The following is a 20000-nucleotide window of genomic DNA, read 5'->3' as shown; positions in this document are numbered from 1 at the left end:
GAGAAATAGTGAAGAAGGAGGGGAGGAGAGAGGAGAACAGGAGGGAGGTAGAGAGAGCACGAGGAAAGGTAGAAGGAGAAAAATAGTGAAGGAGGAAGGGAGGGAAGAGAACAGGAGGAATGAGAGAGAGAGAGAGAGAGAGAGAGAGAGAGAGAGAGAGAGAGAGAGAGAGAGAGAGGAAGCTGGCAGATGGCAAAGAGAGGGGTGAAAATGATAATGTTTCAATGTATTCTTTGTGTCACTTAACTCCTGCCTTGTTTTGCCGCGTGTGGTGCCTTGGAGCGGGTGAGGCACGGCGGAAGCTGCGCTAATGACTTTATTGTCTTCCAGAAGGTCATCTCAGCTGCCTCACAATACACGTGTCACTTTCAAACAACTGGACGAGACTAGACGCTTTAAACAGCCACTCCTCCTCCTCCTCCTCCTCCTCCTACTACTACTACTACTACTACTATTACTATTACTTCTACTCCGTCTTCTTCTCCTCCTCCTTATCTATCTCTTTCTCCTCATCCACCTCCTTCTTCTCCTCCTCTTCTGTCTCGATCTCAGCCTATTCTCCAGCTCTTTACTCTTACTCCTCCTCTTCTTCATCCTCCTCCTCCTCCCTCCTCCTCTTTCTTTCTTTCTATCAAATCTTTCTTCTTATTCTCCTTCATATTTACTTCTCTTCCTTTATTAGTTTTTTTCTACAGCTTGTCTATTTAATTTTCTGTTCCTCTTCTTTTTTTCATTGACATCTTTCCTTTTCTTTTATTTCCTCCTCTTTTTCATTTCATTTACCACTCCTTCTCCTCCTCCTCCTCCTCCTCCTCCTCCTCGTCCCCGTCCTCCTTCTCCTCCTCTTTCTCTTTCTCTTTCTCTTCCTCTTCTACTTCTATTTTCTCTACCACCTTCGTTCCAGTTTCCATAAGATGTGTTGTTGTTGTTTTTCATCTGGTTTCTTATCTTTGTTTTCTATAAATTTTCCACTCGGGTAAACATTGGTGCGTGTGAGTAATCTATTTGTAGGACACGTTCAGAGAGAGAGAGAGAGAGAGAGAGAGAGAGAGAGAGAGAGAGAGAGAGAGAGAGAGCGCATGTGTAACTAAGTACATACGGTTAAACAACAATTTTTTCTTCCCCCTCTCCCTCACTCTCTCTCTCCCTCACTGCCTCTCCCTCTCCCTCATTCCCGCTCCCTCTCCCTCTCCCTAGCTCTTCCTTACCCTCCAATCCCCCACAGCACTCTTTTTTTGGCGTCTGTCTGAGTGTTTGTTATTATTTTGCAACTCAGTAATGTGTAACGCAGTGAAGGACGTGCCGCGCAGTGTTGCCACATCGCGGCCTTCACCCCTGGCCTGCAACACGCTGGGGGCCGAGCAGGACAGGGCAAGACAGGGCAGGGAAGGTCTGGGCGATCATTCATTACGCATCCTCTCTTGTTTATATTAGCGTCCCTTCCTGTGCAGGGGTTATTAAGGAGTGAGGGCAAGGGAGGAAGAGAAGTGGGCGGGTCTTTTGGTGGCTGTGGGTGGGCGTGTGGTGAGGAAATGGGGCGTGGTTGACTATGGGAGGTAGTATTGAGTGTAACGGAGTAGGAGGTGAGAGAGGAGGAGGAGAGAGAGATGTAAAGTAATAATATGTAGAAGAGGCAGTAACAGAGATCTATGAAGAAGAGTAGGAGGAGAAGGAGGAGGAGGAGGAGGAGGAGGAGGAGGAGAGGAGGAGAAGGAGGCAAATAAACTAACATTACTAAGAAGAACAAGAATTAATGGAGGGTGTCGAAGAGGAATAATAATAATAGGAGGAGGAGGAGGAGGAGGAGGAGAAGGATGAAGCAGAAGAAGAAGAAGAAGAAGAAAGAACAAAAGGTAACAATGCTAATGAGAATCGAATAAAAATAATAAAAGACAGTGGAGGAGAAGAATATCAATAACAGGAGAAGAAGAGAAAGAAGAAAATAAGAAAAACAATACCAAGAATAATACAGAAGCAGAATAGAGAAAAAGAAAATGTAGAAAACAGAGGAAAAATAGAACAAGAATGAAGAAAAAAAGAAGATAATGATGATGAAGAGAGGAGGAGGAGGAGGAGGAAGAGGATATAGAGGAGGAACAGGAAGAGGAGGAGCATGAGGAAAAGAAAATAAGAGTCGTGAGAAGAAGAGAAAGCCAGATTGATTAAAGCTTCAATGACGAGAACAATACAGAGAAAAGGAAGAAAGGAGGAAGAAGAAGAGGAAGAGGAGAAATAAAAGAAGAGGAGAAAGAAAAGTGACAGAAGGAAATAGACAACAGCTTTTCGTGGCCTAGAAAAAAAGGAAGGATGGAGGAGGAAGAAGAAGAGAAGAAGAAGAAAAAAAAAGAAGAGAAGGAAGAAAAGTGACAGAAAGAGAGAATAGATAACTTTTCGCGGCCTAAAAGAAAGGAAGAAAGGAGGAAGAAGAAGAAGAAGAAGAGAAGAAAAAGAGAAGAGAAGGGAGAAAAAAGGACAGAAAGAAATAGACAACAACTTTTCGTGGACAAATGATTCAGAGAGAGAGAGAGAGAGAGAGAGAGAGAGAGAGAGAGAGAGAGAGAGAGAGAGAGAGAGAGAGAGAGAGAGAGAGAGAGGCATGGACAGAATATTACATTTACTCCGTCAGGTAATTTTATGAAGCAAGTTGTCACCTTCACACTCGATCACAATCCCAGAAGGTCATCGCGCTGCCCTCACACTGCGACACTTGACCCTCGGAGCATCTTTACGAGCCCCCTTGACCTCCAGACGCTGCCTTTTGTGCCGCACCGTCCCTGGAATTTCCTTGGTTCGCAGATTCTGACCTTTGACCTCAGCTGGTGCGCGCCCGGTCTCAGGTGGTCATTGGTAGTGATGATGGTGGTGGTGGTGGCGGTGGTGGTGGTGAAGCAAGTGATAAGTACGAAGGACACGTGTTTTTAGATACCTGGAAGGACTTTACGTGCAGGTGGAGGTAGGAAACATACCAATCCGCGCACACACACACACACACACACACACACACACACACACACACACACACACACACACACACACAGACGGACAAACACACAGACTCTTAGGTGGGGTGGTGTTGGCAGGCTGCCCTCACCTTCGCCCTTGGGTGTCTCCCCACTCCCAGCACCTCCCCCACTATCACCCAACCCATTTATCCACCCCCCGCCTCTCTTCTCACCCTCCCCCTCCACTTCTGGCCGCCACCACTCTTAGAAAGTTAATGTTAAAGGGAGAGAAGTGAGAAGCTGCAGTGTTTATGGAAAGAAATTGATTGTATCTTTCTTTAGGAGGGAGGGCCGGCGAGGCTGAGAGGGCAGGAGTGGAGTGGCGAGATGGGAGATGCGGCTAGCGATGAAAAGTTACTTAGATGTTAATGTACTACTGGTCAGGCGGTTAAGAGGTGAATTTCCTACAGTTTTACGAATAGGAGAGGAAAAAAAGAGATAAATTTGATATTATATAGCTTTCTACCTCTCTCTCTCTCTCTCTCTCTCCATAAGGAAAGGTGGAAAGGTGCAGCCAAAGAAGGTGAGCATATCACCTGTAAATTTACCTGTAGCTACAATTTTAATCTTGTATATTTATTTTTTCCTTCTCTGCGGGAGGCTTAACAGCTCAGCCAGTGTGTTGGTACCCCCGCGCACTCGCACCGGTTTGGGGGCGCGCTCAGGCGGGTTCCTGGCGCAGGGTGGTGTGAGAGAGGCGTGGGAGAGAGGAGGGAGAGCAAAGGGAGACGGCAAGGAGAGAGGGAAAAAGGAAAGGAAGAAGTAGTTGGGAGAGTTAAAGGAAAAAGGCATTCACTAACTTTTTCGTGACCCTTCTACTTGTGTACGTGTGTGTGTGTGTGTGTGTGTGTGTGTGTGTGTGTGTGTGTGTGTGTGTGTCAAGTTCCCTTCCTAAAGTTGATGAAATGTCACTAAAGTTGTCTGGTTAAGATGATGGGAGAGAGAGAGAGAGAGAGAGAGAGAGAGAGAGAGAGAGAGAGAGAGAGAGAGAGAGAGTAGTTCAGTGAGGTGTGACGTCTGGGCACTACTGTTGACCACACCCAGCATCACGACTCTCTCTCTCTCTCTCTCTCTCTCTGTGTGTGTGTGTGTGTGTGTGTGTGTGTGTGTGTGTGTGTGTGTGTGTGTGTATGTGTGTATACCTGTTACTTCTAATCATTTTGTGTTTTGCTTTCAATTTGTGGTTTAGAATTATGATGGTTGTAATTATAATAACAATCACAATAATAACAATAATAATAATAATAATAATAATAATGATAATAATAATAATAATAATAATAATAATAATAATAATAATAATAATGATAATAATAATATTTTCTCTATGTACCATCATCATCATCATCATAACCATTGCACTTTTAATTACAGCAGCCATTATTATGCAAATGATGACGATGACAATGATTTAGTAGTATTAGCAGTCCCTCGAGGCTCCCGTGCATTACTGGCAACTCTGAGAACACACACACACACACACACACACACACACACACACACACACACACACACACACACACACACACACACACACACACATCATGGAATTTTTCACTTATCTCTTCTCCCTTACGTTCCACTTCTCTTCTTATTTGTTTCATGTCTAGCCTTCACAAACATAACATTCCCTTAGTCCAATACACACACACACACACACACACACACACACACACACACACACACACACACCGACGGGCAGATCCTATTATTTAAAAATCTACAGGATATTCGATCACTTTGTTTTACGTTTTGACTTAAGAAGACGAACTGGTAAACTGGTGAACTGGTAAACTGGTAAGCTGGTAAACTGGTGAACTGTTAAACTGGTCAACTGGTTAACTGGTAAACTTATAAACTGGTAAACTGGTGAATTGGTGAACTAGTAAACTGGTCAACTGGTGAATTGGTGAACTAGTAAACTGGTCAACTACTAATCTAGTAAACTGGTAAACTGGTAAACTAGTGAACATGTAAACTGGTGAACAGACTGACTGAAGTTTATAATGGAAGGTATTTTTTTGGGGTGTTTGAAAGTAACCTGGGCCTTTGTCGATCTCTGAAGACTGTCATAGGGAAGGTAGTGATGGGTGAAGACAGGTAGGTAGGTGTATAGGTAGGTCGGTACATTGTTAGATAGATAGGTATTCAGGAAAGGTGGCAGCATGGGTAGTTGTAGTGATAAGGAGGAGGTGGTGGTGGTGGTTGTGGTGGTGGTGGATGAGTAGAGAGAAAGAAAGAGGGAGAGGAAGAGATGGAGAAGGAGAGGGAGAGGGAGAGGAGAGAGAGGAAGAGCTAGCGGTTAATCTGCTTTTAACACCTGTCTTTCTCTTTTAACGTTGGATTTTGTGTTTGTATTTTCCAACGTAACAAATATTTCTTTCTTTTCTTTGTTCCTTCTTGACTTTCATCCTTAGAGTCGTTTTCTTTTATACCTTTTTTTTCTTTTCAATCTTTCTTTCTCCATCATACCGGTCAATCTGCTTTTAACACCTGTCCTTCTCTTTTAACGCTGTATTTCGTGTTTGTATTTTCCAACGTAATAAATATTCCTTTTTTTTTTCATTGTTCCCTCTTGGTTTTCATCCTTGGAGTCAATTTCTTTTATATCTTTTTTCCTTTTCAATCTCTCTGTTCCTCCAACATCTGCTTTCTTTCCTCTCCCTTTGTGCTGATGCCTACTTGATGTCTCCATGAAATTTCCTTCCCTTTCTTACCTTCTTCTTATTGCTTCTCTCCTTTTGCGCGTCCTATCTTTCATTTTCTCCTCCCCTGCTGCTTCCCACTGTCCCTCTATCCCCCTCTCCCCGCCCTCCTGACTCTGGCCGGCGTACTCAGGTTAATATCACGGTAGCAGGAACACAGGTACATAAAGTAAAGTAAAACTGACCAAATTAAAAATGGACTTTATCACTTGGCTTTGAGTTATTCTGAGGCAGACTCCTTTGTCGGCCGCGGTAAATACTCCAACCTAAGGAGAGGACAGTTTAATTTGCATCTTGGCCAGAACACCGTAGATAATCATGCTCGCTTAATGAGAGACGCACACCTGTTGAAGACACAGGCAATTAGGCAAACCCGGGTCCTCTGCATCACGTGATTAACCCTCGGCTGACTCTCTAACCAAGGATAATTGCCGCTAATTAATAAGACCCGCCCTGGAAAATTATTCAATTATTCCGCGACTCCAATTTCAATCAGGTTAGCGTGAGTGACTAAGTGAGGCTGGCTGGAGAGAGCGAGGAGGGGGAATATTAAGGAAAACAAGCAGCAGCAGGTGTGTTGGCCCTTACGAAGTTGTTTGTGGTTTACTTTATAAGGTAGAAGAGATGTATGATTGGAGGAAGAGGAGGAAGGAGGAAAGGACGCGAGGACACGAAGGAAAGCAAGAGGCAGGGAGTTTCAGACTTTACCAGGCACAGGCAGGGAATTCCAGAGTTCCCTTTTAGCAGAAATGAAGAAGGTAAACCCACACGGATATTCCTCTACTGTTTTGCTCCGCGCCGCTTCAGTCTACCTGTTTGTGAGGTGGGAAAAAAGTCTAATTGAATCCAGGCCGTTCTTTAATTCCCTCCTGCTGTGGCTGCTGCTGTACGTGGAAGCGGTGCCCCTGGGATCTCTTATGTATTGGTTTGGCAGGTTTTTGTGCGTGACTTACTAAACGTTGATTCTGTGTCTTATTGTTACTGGTTGTTGGTCTCTTGTTCTACCCAGACTTCTTGTACTGGCTTGTTATTTTCTTTTTACGAGGTTCCTGTTATCATTTCAGTCGTGTTTGGTGAGTTCCGTTTTGTCCATCTTTCTAATGCAAGAGTTAATGAGTGTTCTCAGTCATTCATTCCTTTTCTGGTGAACTTTGGAACTCACTGCTTTTGTATTTCCGTAAACAAGAGAGAAAATACTTGTCCTCTAATTTGTGCTTCACCTCGCTTCGTGCATTGACACTTAAATGGGCTTTTTTATTTTATCAATTTATTAACTCTCTTTTATAAACAAAGAAATCTCATCCTTTAGTAAAATCAACCATCTGTGCACCTCCTACCACGCGTTCAGCACACGTGTTCCCTCACTCCCGTCAGTGCGCAGTTAGGACAAAATGAACGAACCAGTTGCGCAAACGTATATTAGTAAATTAGGCTGCACTAACCTCACGTCTAATAAACCTCAGCGCCTGGATGGGTATATTGGATCTGATATATTTACACCCAGGAAGGAGAACGAGAGGCAGAAGTAAGATGTGATAGGCCGCGGGTCCAGGCCAGGCTAGCGAGTGTTGGGTATAAACTCTGCAATATACTGGAGTGGGGGAGGCAGCGGGAAACCCTTTATCTTTGCCTTGCCTGTGCTGTGGGGCTGACGGGACTGTGGGGAGTTGCTGCGGAGGTCTCTTTATTTTTGCCCTGTCTGTGTTGTAGGGCTGATGGGGCTGTGGGGAGGTGCTGCGAGGTCCCTTTATCTTTGCCCTGCTTGTGCTGTGGGGATGACGGGGCTGTGGGTAGGTGCTGCAAGGGTGCAATGCGTATGTCCGCCTCAGTACACTTAACTAAATAAAGATCTTCGCGGTATTCGTGCTAAACAGACCTTGCGTAAGTATTGTTGTGGGTTTTGTTGCGTTGATTTGCTGACTACCATATATTCAAATTTTCTTTTTTATTGTATGAAGGAGAACATCGTCTAGGGTAAAAAAAGTAAATTGATAAAAGGCTTACTGAGGTGCCAGTTCCTAAAGAAGTTAAATAGAAATATAGTCAGAAGAGAACTCTGAAGAAATATGACCTTTTTTTTTGTCATTCATTTATAGTGGCGTTTTTTTTTTTAATATAACGTACATCTATATAGCTTACCGTAACTTACTGAGTCCTAATACACCTTATACTGGGCCTTCATACACCTTACCACACCTTACCTTCCCCGCCACACCTCCCCGCACGTAGCTTACAATCTCAATACAACTCGTCACCTCGTGGTAGCAATTAAGCCCATTCACTCACACCCCCTTTACCATTCACAGACGTGTTTCCATTACTCTCAGACCACAAGTGTAACTATTTCTTCCCCCACACCTTCATTCCTACACCGCAGCGGACTGGAGGTGGGAGGAAGCAGAGGGAACAATATAATTAGTGAATACTTTACGACTCCCACAGCCACCAGGGGACCGAAGTGGCTCGTAGTGGGCGCAGTGCATTAATACCTGGCTCATCCCAGCGGGCCATACCAGGCTGGGACGTGGCATTAATTTTACTGAGCAGTTCCAAATATATATACAGACCACGGAGCTCTCTTCAATTGCGCTCGTCTCTCCAGCGTTCCCTGTGGAGGCTGGCCGGCTATTTATCGATCCCAGAAGGAAGTTTGGTATCTGTTCCAACCGGCCAGACTCAAGGTGAAGCCAGGCAGGTGCTAATTAGTCCAGGTGCGGCTCTAAATCAGGGTTAAGTAAATGAAGGAGATTGTGAGGTGAGGTTGCTTGTGTGTGTGTGTGTGTGTGTGTGTGTGTGTGTGTGTGTGTGTGTGTGTTCTACAAGTACATATGGCTGTTTTTTTTTTCCTCTATTTTAATCCATTTCTTTCTCATTTGGTACAGAGAACCCGTATATACAGGTGCTAAACGTAACAATATCTTAATTCTATATTGTTTAAGTCCTTTGCATCACCGATCATAATGAATAACCCACCCATCATAATACTCCATTAACTCAACACGTGTACCGAGACATTTATTGATCAATGCACTGTTTGTCCTTCCTTCAAGACATTTCCCTTAATTTGTATAATCATTCTGTCATATTTTTAAGGAGAGTGGCATTTCAATATACCTTTCTATTTATCATTCTTTATTACATCTCTAACTTCATCCAACCTTAGAAAAAATGTATGTATGTGTCCGTATATCTATCTATCTGTCTATCTATCTATCTATCTATCTGTGTGTGTGTGGTTACCTTTCTGTATATACCCGGAGGTGGTAATGGTGGTGGCTGTGTTTACCTGAAAGTGGTGATGGTGGTGGTATTAATAGCGGTGGTGATTCATTATGTTCCCTAACGTATTGGTGTTAGTCTTGGTGAGTTTATGGTTGTTTTTGCTATGTGTGCTTAAGTGGAGGGCGAGTTTTGGGGTTTGGAAATAAGTGGCGATGATGTGATGCTTGGGAGAGAGAGAGAGAGAGAGAGAGAGAGAGAGAGAGAGAGAGAGAGAGAGAGGGAGAGGGAGTGGGAGAGGGAGTGTGCACGTATATTGAAATAGAAAATAGAAATGGAAGACTGAATTAGTTATACTGTTATTACACACACACACCCACACACACACACACACACACACACACACACACACACACACACACACACACACACACACACACACACACACACACACACACACAGGCACATACACCTTGACCTCTATGCAAGCACGTACGAACAAGCCCTTTAAAAATCGATTTGAACACCGACAAATTAAAGAAAGGAGAACAAGACCAGAGAGAGAGAGAGAGAGAGAGAGAGAGAGAGAGAGAGAGAGAGAGAGAGAGAGAGAGAGAGAGAGAGAGAGAGAGAGAGAGAGAGAAACCAAGAAATAAAACAAGGCACAACGAAGATAAACAAAGCGAAAATAACCTTACACACACACACACACACACACACACCTTCACCCCACACACACACACCCTCCCTCCACACCCCATCCCCTCACACACACCCTTTCTTTACCACCAACCCACCAATCCACCCACCCACCCACCCACCCACCCACCCAGCACGCCCTCATCCCTTAGGCAGAAACACAAGGATTACCATCACTGCCATGTTAATATTCCCACAAGATCAGTTACAAGGGGCGCACGTGGACACCCTTGAAGATTAAGTGGGACACAGCAGCAGGGGAGGCGGGGCAGACGTGGAGCTCCGGGCGGGGAAGGGAAGAAGGGAAGCGGAGGTACAGGGAATCAGACACGCTTGGGGAACTAGAGGGTAATGTAGCTTCATTTTGTGCCCCCGAGGACTGTTGAATGGAAGGATACAGATTATACAAGGAGCTTCTGTACTGTAAGTGTGTGTGTGTGTGTGTGTGTGTGTGTGTGTGTCTTTGGGGTTTTCCTTCAGGGTACAACGTTTAGTAGGAGTTTTAAAAGGGGAGAGAGAGAGAGAGAGAGAGAGAGAGAGAGAGAGAGAGAGAGAGAGAGAGAGAGAGAGAGAGAGAGAGAGAGAGACTGACAGACAGACAGATAGACAATAGCCAAACAGACAAACATACAGGCAGACAGACAGATAGACAGACAGACACAGGCAGACAGACAGAAAGACAGAAAGAACTTAAGACACATTTCCAAAAACTATAATCCCTTCAATCAATTCAGTAAGACTCTGAGATGAGAATAATTCATAAACTCTTCCTTTACGGTATACAAAAACAGTTTAAAATTTTCCTCTAGTCAGTGTGAAATACAAATGAAAGCCTCCTTTACTCAGATCCCTTGTGAATGGAAAGGAGTCTTGAATCTTATCGCGACGACTGAGGATTAGGCGCACAGCAAGAGTATTGGGTGACAAAAGACTTAAGCTTGGTGTAGAATGACAGTAAAAAAAGGCTTACGTGATGTGAAGAGAGGAAAGAAAAGATGATAGCCAGAGAGAAGAGAGAGAGAGAGAGAGAGGATTGAAGGGCTGAGAAGTTAGAGATTGTAAGATTATTTACGAGAAAGAGAAAAGATAGTACATGGAATGATAAAAAAAAATATTGTTAGACTTAAAAAAAGAAGAAAGTGATAAAAGAGACTGGTAAATGAAAAAAAAGGAAGAGAGGAGTGTAGGAAAAGATTTTAATGCCAGACGAATAGATTGACAGAATGATAGATATATAGATAAAATTTAAGAGATTCATAAATAGATGCACTGTTTATTAGAGTTAAATACGAGAAGAAAATCAAAACAAGACAGACTGAAACAATAATAAAGTAAAACGTAAAGAGGAAACGTTTTAAAAGAAGAAGAAAGACTTGAACAGGAAAAAAAACATAAAGAAACTGACGATGAAGAAAAAAGAAAATAAAGAAAAATAAATGGATAAAATATTTAGAGAAGTGAAATGTAAAAAGCAGCAGCAGAGAGAGAGAGAGAGAGAGAGAGAGAGAGAGAGAGAGAGAGAGAGAGAGAGAGAGAGAGAGAGGAACAGGTTAGCTTAGTGAACGTGTCGTACCCAGGCAGAAGACGAGGAAATGCCTGAACGTTCCTGACCACACCACCCTTCCCTTCCTTCTTTTCCTCCTTTTCCTCCTTTTCCTTCCTCCTTTTCCTTCCTCTTTTCCCCTTCCTTTTCGTTTTCTTTCTCTTCCTCTTCCTTCTTTTCCTTCCTCTTTTCCTCTTCATTTTCCTTCTTCTTCTCCTTTCTTCCTTTCCTTCCTCCTTTTCTTCCTCTTTTCCTTCTTTTTCCTTCTTTCGTTTTCTTTCTTCCTTCCTTCTTTTCCTTCTTCTTCCTTCCTTTTCCTTCTCTTTTTTCTTTTCATTCCTCTTTTCCTTCCTCCTTTTCCTCCTTCTTTTCCTTCCTCCTTTTCCTCCCTTTTCCTTCCTCTTTTCCATCTTTCGTTTTCTTTTCTTCCCTTCCTTCTTCCTTTCTTTTCCTTCCTTTTCTTTCCTTTTCCTTTTTCCTTTCCCTTCCTCTTTTCTTCTCCTTTTTTTCCTTTCCTTCCTCTTTTCCTTCTTCCTCCTTTTTTCTTCCTCTTCTTTCCTCTTTTCCTTCCTCTTTTTTCCTTCCTCTTTTCCTTCGTCTTTTTCCTTTTCCTCTTCTTTCCTCTTTTCCTTCCTCTTTTTTTCTCCTCCTCTTTCTTCCTCTTTTCCTTCCTCTTTTTCCTCCTTTTCCTTTCTTTTTTCTTCTTCTTTCCTTCTTTTTCTTCCTCTTTTTCTCCTCCTTTTCCTTCCTTTGCTTGGATGAGTGTTAGTTTTCCTTCCATGAATGACCTCGTGTCAAATTTATCATCCTCTTCTTTTTTCCTAATTTATTTTCTTTTTTCTTTCTCTGCACGGTTGAAGAAAATGAGGAAGAGAGAGAGAGATAAGGAGAGAAAGAAAACGAGAGTAAGGTTCATATTGGTGTAATGGAGATACTATTTCTACCATTACTACGATTACTATTACCCTACTACTACTATTGCTACTACTACAACCATTACTACTATCCCCATTACTTCCATTTCACTCTCAATACCACCACCATCATACTCACCATCACTGGAACATCACAGCATCTACCTCACTTCACTTTCAGAACCTTTCCTCTCCTCTGCGCTGCTCTACGTAGGTTAAATCTCTCGACACAGCCGCCAGACACTCCCATGTTAGCCTTGCCCCTCAAAATAGGTCGTTGGTTCCGTGGCTGAGTGGTTATCGTGTTAGAAGAGGGCAGGAAAAACTGGTCTTCTGAGGCTCCAAACTATTTCTCCCTCTCGTTCATCGCTCACGTGGTAGATGAGGCGTAGCGAATGGTAAACACATACACTTTCCTTTTACTTGTACCTTAGAATTCCCAGGCAACCCAACTCCTTCATTGTATACGAGGGAGCGGAAGGGGACGAAAGGGAGCAGTGTAGGGAGGGAAGGCAACGCTCAAGGAAGTGATCAAACGGTTCTACTTGGTCTGATTTTAGTTTTTGAGTATTTCAGTGTAGGAACGTGAGAGTTACTAAAGGCTGGTTTCTGATGCTTTAGGAAGGAGCGGATGGAAGCAGAGAGGAAGAAGAGGGTACAAAATTTTCAGTATTAGAATGTGAGAGGTTACTAAAGGCTGGTCTCTGGTGGATTAGGAAGGAGCGGAAGGAAGCAAAGAGGAAAGGAAGGCTGCAAATTTTTCATTATTAGAACGTTAGAGGTTACTAAAGGCTGGCCTCTGATAGTTTAGGAAGGAAGCAGAGAGGAAGAGAAGAGTACAAGTTTTTCATTATTAGAACGTTAGAGTTACTAAAGGCTGGCCTCTGATGATTTAGAAGAGAACGGAAGGGAACAGAGAGAAAGGGGAGGGTACAAAATTTTCAGTATTAAAACGTGAGAGGTTTCTAAAGGCTGGCCTCTGATTGTATAGGAGAGAACGAAAGGAAGGAGAGAGGAAGAGAAAGGTACAAATTTTTCATTATAAGAACGTGAAGACTTACAAAACGTTCTCCTCTAATAGTATAGAAGAGAGAGGAAGGGAGCAGGGAGGAAGGGAAAGGTCAAGGAAGCTGGTATGGTTTCACTCAATTTTCTCAAATATTCCAGCTTAAGAACACAAGAAAATTAGGGAGAATGAAGATGTCAAGCCTACACGTGGAAGTCCCTCCTTCCACGTTTTAATATACTCTAATGGAAGTTAATGAAGTTTTCAAAGTAGTTATGGTTATAAGGATAGTTTACTGTGGTTTATATATCAAATGAGGGAGAAAACAGCAATATGTACTCATTTAATCATCTCTGTGCCTTTCGTAAACAGCCCTAATGATAGAATAGAGCGTTCAACCCCTTCAAGTACCATGACACGCTTTCATATTAATTATGTTTTCTATTTGGTGACTTTATACAGCTTCAAAAACTTTTGTGGGGTTTGAAATAGTGAAAACCCTGGCCATTAATCTTCTGACCTCCATAGACCCTTCCCTAATGTAAATAAAATCGTGTAAAACTAAAGGTAAAACTGTGTCCCAATACTGAGAGGGGTTAAGAATACCGGATTAAGATACTACGGATTTTGTGGCTAGGGCAAATGTTAGTGAACTTTCAGAGACACGCAGCGAAAGAAAGCCAAGAAAAGTGACTGGGACACAGAAAATAGTAAAAAAAAATACACGAGAAAAGGTAATGAAAAAAGGATGACAAGAAAATAAGTAAGAGATTTAAAGGAGATATACAAGGAAAAGTTATGAAGAAAAGGTTACTGGAATGTATGGAAAGAGGTACACAAGAAACTATTATAAAGAAAGGGTTACTGGAATATAGTGAAGAGGTACACAAAAACTATTATAAAGAAAGGGTTACTGGATTATAGGAAAGAGATGCATACAAAATAGAATGATGAAGGAAGGGAGACCAGGATACAGGAAAGAAAGATCCAGGGAGTGGCATTAACCTCATTAACCTTCACCTCTGGACCACTTCTCCCATAATCCCTTGCGCAACCTTGTAAACACCCATTCTTGTACACTCTTAATTAGTTTTGTAGCCTCAAGAAAACACAGACTCAGCGACACATTCTCTCTCTTTCTTCATGACTAGGCAAACATTTCTATAGGTGGGTGTTGAAAAATGACCTTGTAACTATTTATTCTTTGTTTTGAATAGTTACGTGGGTTATAAAGACAAACTCGAGCTCATGTTCTCTCTTTTTCTTTATCTTCTAGGTAGTTTCTATAGAGTTATGAATGTTTAAGAAAGAGAGATTGGGAGTGTATGAGTTAGTGACGATTTTTTCTCTTCCTCCTCCTCCTCCTCTTTCATCTTCCTTTTCCTCTTCCTCCTCCTTCTCCGCTTCCTCCTCCTCCTCCTCTTCCTTTTCTTCCTCTTCTTCCTACTCCTTCTCTTTTTCTTCCTCTTCCTGCTTCTCTTCATTTTCTTTCTCTTCTTCTTCCTTCTCCTTTTCCTCCTCTCCCTGCTTCTCCTCTTCCTTCTCCTCCTCCTCCTCTTCCTTCTCCTTCTCCTCCTCTTCTTGCTCCTCCTCTTTCTTTTCCTGCTTCTCCTCTTTCTCCTTTTCCTTCTCCTCTTCCTCCTCCTCCTCTTTCTGCTTCTCTTCTTACTGCTTCCCCATTTCCTCTTACTCCTTCTCCTCCTCCGCTATCTCCTTCTCCTCCTCCTCCTCCTCCTCCTCCTTCTTCTCCTCCTCCTCCTCCTCCTCCTCCTCCTCCTCCTTCACCTCTACGTTGCGTGCGGCTCTATCTTCGTGTGTCATAGCGGCTGAGGGTTCCGTGTGTTCCGTGTGTTCCGTGCGGTAGTTCGCTTAATTAACGCGCGAGGATGATCACACCTCTAAGTAGGTGAGATGAGGAACTGTGATTTCTCGAGACGCCCGCCTTGCCCCTGGACTTTATTCGTCACGCTTCTCTGCCCCGCGACTGTTTTTTCCCCGCGAGCCTGAGAACGCGACAACAAGGCAGATTCTACTTTATTAACAGTAAATTCGGCCTTTTATATCGTTAATTACTTCCCGCGGCAGATAGACAGCGGCGGCGGCGTACCCACGAGCGACCAGGAGGAGTTGATGGGCACTTTTTGCTTCTGTATCAACACGACTGTAGCCTCGGGACACTGGAGAGCTTCATTCACCTACTGCTTACCTGCCCTTCATTCATCCCTCGCCTCGCCACCGCCCCCTCGCCTCTCCATCGCCGCCCACCTCTTGCCTCGCGTGGGGCTTCCCGTTTTTCGTGCTTGCGTGCGATTGAGTGCGTCTGCGTGTGGGAGCGAGGCATCAGAACGGTTGTAGGGATGGTTTGATGATGGGTGTACGTGTGTGAGTTGCGAGAGAGAGAGAGAGAGAGAGAGAGAGAGAGAGAGAGAGAGAGAGAGAGTACATAAATATTTCTTATCTAGTATCACACATTTACATGGATGGTTGGTACGGTAGCAATGACCGATGACTCTCTCTCTCTCTCTCTCTCTCTCTCTCTCTCTCTCTCTCTCTCTCTATCTATCTATCTATCTATCTATCTATCTATCTCTGTAGCCATTGAAAAAAGGAAAACAGTCGTAATAAGAGTACAAAAACATTTCAAAATACAATATATCCTTTAAAAAGAAACAAAAATGGTCAAATGGAAGAGTTAACCAATACTCTCAATCATTCATACCTTTCTCTGGTAAACTCTGAAACTCCCTGCCTGCTTCTGTATTTCCAACTTCCTATGACTTGACTTCATTGGACATTTACCCTTTTATTTTGGCTAACTCTCTTAGACTTTCAAGTGGACTGGCAACTGAATGGGCCTTTTTCTATCATTTTTTATTGCTCTTGGCCAAATTTGTCTTCTTACATAAAAGAATATATAGTTACAATTTCTGAAGCCATAAAGTCCAAGCGTATCAATATATCGTACCAGTGACACTTCAAGGCTTCACTCAGCTTCACTCAGCTTCACTCACTCATTCCCTCGCCTTTATTAAACCTCCTATAGCTTCGGAGGCCAGGTAGGAAGGTGAGGAGGGACTGGGGTCTCTATAGGGGGGTGGGTAAGGTAGGGGGTAGGTCAAGAAAGTTCATCCGTGTGACCTTTAATCTTTGCTGGCTGCCTCCTGCCCCGCCTGCGCCACCTTCCGTCTTGGGTCGTGCTTGTTGTTGTCTTGTTTTCTTGTTGTGTTGTTGTCCACCTGAGGGTCGTGTGTTGCTTGAGGTCATAAAACCGTTGTGGTCATTTTTTTCCTTTTCTTTTTTTCTCTTTTCTTTTTGTGTGTGTGAAGTAAGGATGTTGAGGATGGTTGATGTTTTGTTGCTGTTGTTGTTGTTGTTGTAGCTGTTGTTGTTGTTGTTGTTGTTGTTGTTGTTGTTTGTCCTTTTTTTTCTCTGTTTTACTAAGGAGGAAGGTTTGGTTTACCTTTTTACTTTTTTTTTTATTCTTGTGCTGTGTTGCAGTTGTTGTCATTCCTTTTTTCTCCTCTGTGGAAGTACGCAACATTTCTTTTCCCTTCCATGTCTTGTGTGTGTTTCCCTCTCATCTTTATCACCTCCTATTTTCTCTCTGCTTCATCTTTATCATCTTCTCTTTTCATTCCTCCTCTCTTCTTCATCTTTATCACATTCTCGTATCATTCCACCTCTCAGCTTCATCTTTATCACCCTATTTGTTTTCATTCCTCCTCTCTCCTTCATTTTCATCACCTTCTCTTTTATTTCATCTCTCCCCTTCATCTTTTTACCTTCTCTTTTCATTCCTCCTCTTTCCTTCATCTTTATCACCTCTTTTATTCCTCCTCTTCCATTTGCCACTTACTCCTTCACCAAACCACCTCTTTCATACCTTCTACCATCCTAGTACAGTCTGGTAATTTACCTTCACTAATTCCCTTCCATTTTACCCCTTCAGTACTGAGATACATGTTTACCTTGATTTTTGGATGTCATTAGACGATTTTATTTGCATTAGGAAAGGTCTATGCAGGTCGGAATATTAATGGCCAGAGTCTTTACTATTCTAATCCCAACGTGTTTCTGAAGCTGTGTAAAATTACCAAATAGTAACCAGAAGGAATATGAAAAACACGTTACGGTAATGAACAGATTAAACACAAGTGACATTACAAGTGCATACTTTAGTTCTCAGACCCGTATTCAAAAACGCTTTGCTCTGTCACTATGACTATCTTTAAGGTTCTAATTGAAGATACTCATGTTTTTAAGAGTATTTTTATGGTTCTGGTGATGGATTAACAAGATTTTTTGTTGATCATATGGAGAAATTATCTTAAAAATCCGGTTAGTCTTCTATTGGGACTTGAAAAATTGTCTTGGTGAGAGAGCTCTAGTTGAAGATACTCATGATTTTTAAGATATTTTTATGATTCTGGTGATGAACTAGCAAGAATTCTAGTTGATAATGAGAAGAAATTATTATTTTGAAAACCCGGCTAATCGTCTATAGGGACTTGAAAAATTATCGGGGTGAGAGAGCTCTAGTTAAAGATACTCATGTTTATAAGGGTATTTTTATGGTTCCGGTGATAGATTGGCAAAATTTCTAGTTTATTAAAGGGAGAAACTGTCTTCAAAACCCAGCTAGTCGTCTATGGGGCCTTGAAAACTTGTTGTGGCGAAAGAGACAGGCTTCTTTTAATGTGGCCGTCATCAGTCCCACCAGTGCATTGCTTACTTGCCTTGTCGGTTCTTCTATCAGTCACTTACGCGGTCAAGGCCTGCCAACACTGCTACAAATTCCACCTCAAATGACTCAAGCCTCCACTTCTTAATCTGTCTGCCACGTGAGGGAGGATATGAGGTGAAGCGTGTCTGTGTGTGTGTGTGTGTGTGTGTGTGTGTGTGTGTGTGTGTGTGTGTGTGTGTGTGTGTGAATCTATAAATACACCACAAGATTGGATCAGAAGCCTTGACCTACCTCTGGAAACGTTAGGAGGCCAAGAGAAGGAGGAGGAGGAGGAAGAAGGAAGAAGAAGAGGAGGAGTAGGAGGAGGAGGAGGAGTGAGTGGTCAGTGGTTCATAAATCTTGCAACTTCTAATGGTACAGTCGCTCTTGGCATTAGTACATCCGCTCCTGTCACTCCTAATGCACTTCAATTGAACCTAGGATGTGGAGGAGTAGGAGTGGATGCTTGTGTGTGTGTGTGTGTGTGTGTGTGTGTGTGTGTGTGTGTGTGTGTGTGTGTGTGTGTGTGTGTGTGTGTGTGTGTCGTGGGGAGTGTTATGTTCATCATGCAAGCTTGCGAAAGGTACAAGGCAGACGCGGAGTGGTGTAGAAGGAGGAGGAGGAGGAAGGCGAGACTTTGACCTCCTTGCCTGGTGAGTCTAATGTTACTTTACTCATAGACTGGAGGAAAAAAATGAGTGAAGAAAAGTAACGAGAAGAGCTGAATTTTTCCTTTACTTTTTTTTGCGGCAGTAGAAGCAAGGAAGAGAAAAAAACTATTTACTATTGATTTAGAAGTAAACGAAAGAAAAAAATAGATAAAAGAATAAACAAATATAAAAATAAACGTATTCCCTTTTATTTTTACCAGAAGGGAAGAGAGAAATAAATAAATAAATAAATAAATAAGAGAAGAGATAAATAAATAAATAAATAAATAAATAAATAAATAAATAGGTAAATAAATAAACGTATTCCCTTTTATCCTTACCAGAAGGGAAGAGAAAATAAACAGCGCATTTCTTATTGATTCAGAAGAAAGGAAAGGAAACAAAGATAAAAGAAAAAAGAAAAAGAAAATAACATAAATAGCGTATTTCCTCGTAATCGTTACCTATATTTCACTTTTTGCGGCGGTACAAGCAAGGAAGAGAGAGGAAAAAAGGTGAGTTTCTTAGATTTAGAAGAAAAAAATAGATAAATAAAAACGTATTTCCTGTTAATATTTTCCAGAATTTTACGTTTTAGGTCAGCAGAAGCAAGGAAGAGAGAGAGAGAGAGAGAGAGAGAGAGAGAGAGAGAGAGAGAGAGAGAGAGAGAGAGAGAGAAAGTGCGCTTCTTATGGATTCAGAAGCAGAAGAATGGATAAGCAATAAACAAAACTGAAATGAAAAATATTCTTCCTGTTAATATTTTCCAGAATTTTACGTTTTAGATCAGTAGAAGCAAGGAAGAGAAAGGAAAAAAAGTACATTTCTTATTGATTTAGAAGGAAAAGAATAGATAAACAATAAACAAAAGTGAAATTAAAAACGTATTTCCTGTTAATATTTACCAGAATTTTAAGTTTTAAGTCAGTAGAAGCAAGGAAGAGAGAGAGAGAGAGAAAAAAAAAGTGTGTTTCTTATTGATTTACCAGGAAAAATATATATAAATGATAAGCCAAAATAAGAATAAAAACGTATTTCCTGTTAATATTTACCAGAATTTTACGTTTTAGGTCAGCAGAAGCAAGGAAGAGAGAGAGAAAAAAAATACACTTACGTAAAAACTAAAGCGTATGTCCTCTTAATCATTTCCTGAACCTTTTGTATCAATAGAGGCAAAAACGCATAAGAAAAAAAAAAAGATAAATAAACAGATAATAAAGTGGTGTGAAGGCGCAAGACAAGCATAGGACAGCATGGCATTAACCCCTTCAGTACCATGACGCGTTTCCATATTCATTCTGCTCACTATTTGACGATTTCATTTTTCAGAAACTCATGTGGGGATTAAAATAGTGAAGACTGTAGCCATTAATCTTCTAACCTCTATAGACCTTTCCTAATGTCAATAGAATCACCTAATCGTACTCAAAACTCTAAGCAAAAAAGCTGTTCCGGTGCTGAGAGAGTTAAGGAAGAATCAAGTACAGGTTTTACATCTCTGCCAGACAAGCATACGAGGGGAAAGTGTTCGCCTGCATG

At 42.1% G+C, this 20000-nt stretch overlaps 1 protein-coding gene across 9 annotated transcripts in view; it reads left to right on the top strand.

The window, feature by feature from the left end:
* Positions 1-20000, top strand: part of LOC123508557 (vicilin-like seed storage protein At2g18540) — a 171209-nt gene that overhangs the window by 127179 nt on the left and 24030 nt on the right. The gene's annotated exons all lie outside the window — the stretch shown is intronic.

This window comes from Portunus trituberculatus, chromosome 25 (assembly GCF_017591435.1).
Source record: "Portunus trituberculatus isolate SZX2019 chromosome 25, ASM1759143v1, whole genome shotgun sequence".
In the NCBI taxonomy this organism is placed as follows: domain Eukaryota; kingdom Metazoa; phylum Arthropoda; class Malacostraca; order Decapoda; family Portunidae; genus Portunus; species Portunus trituberculatus.
Note: the sequence above shows the minus strand (reverse complement) of the source record. Positions and strands in the feature narration are given on the sequence as shown.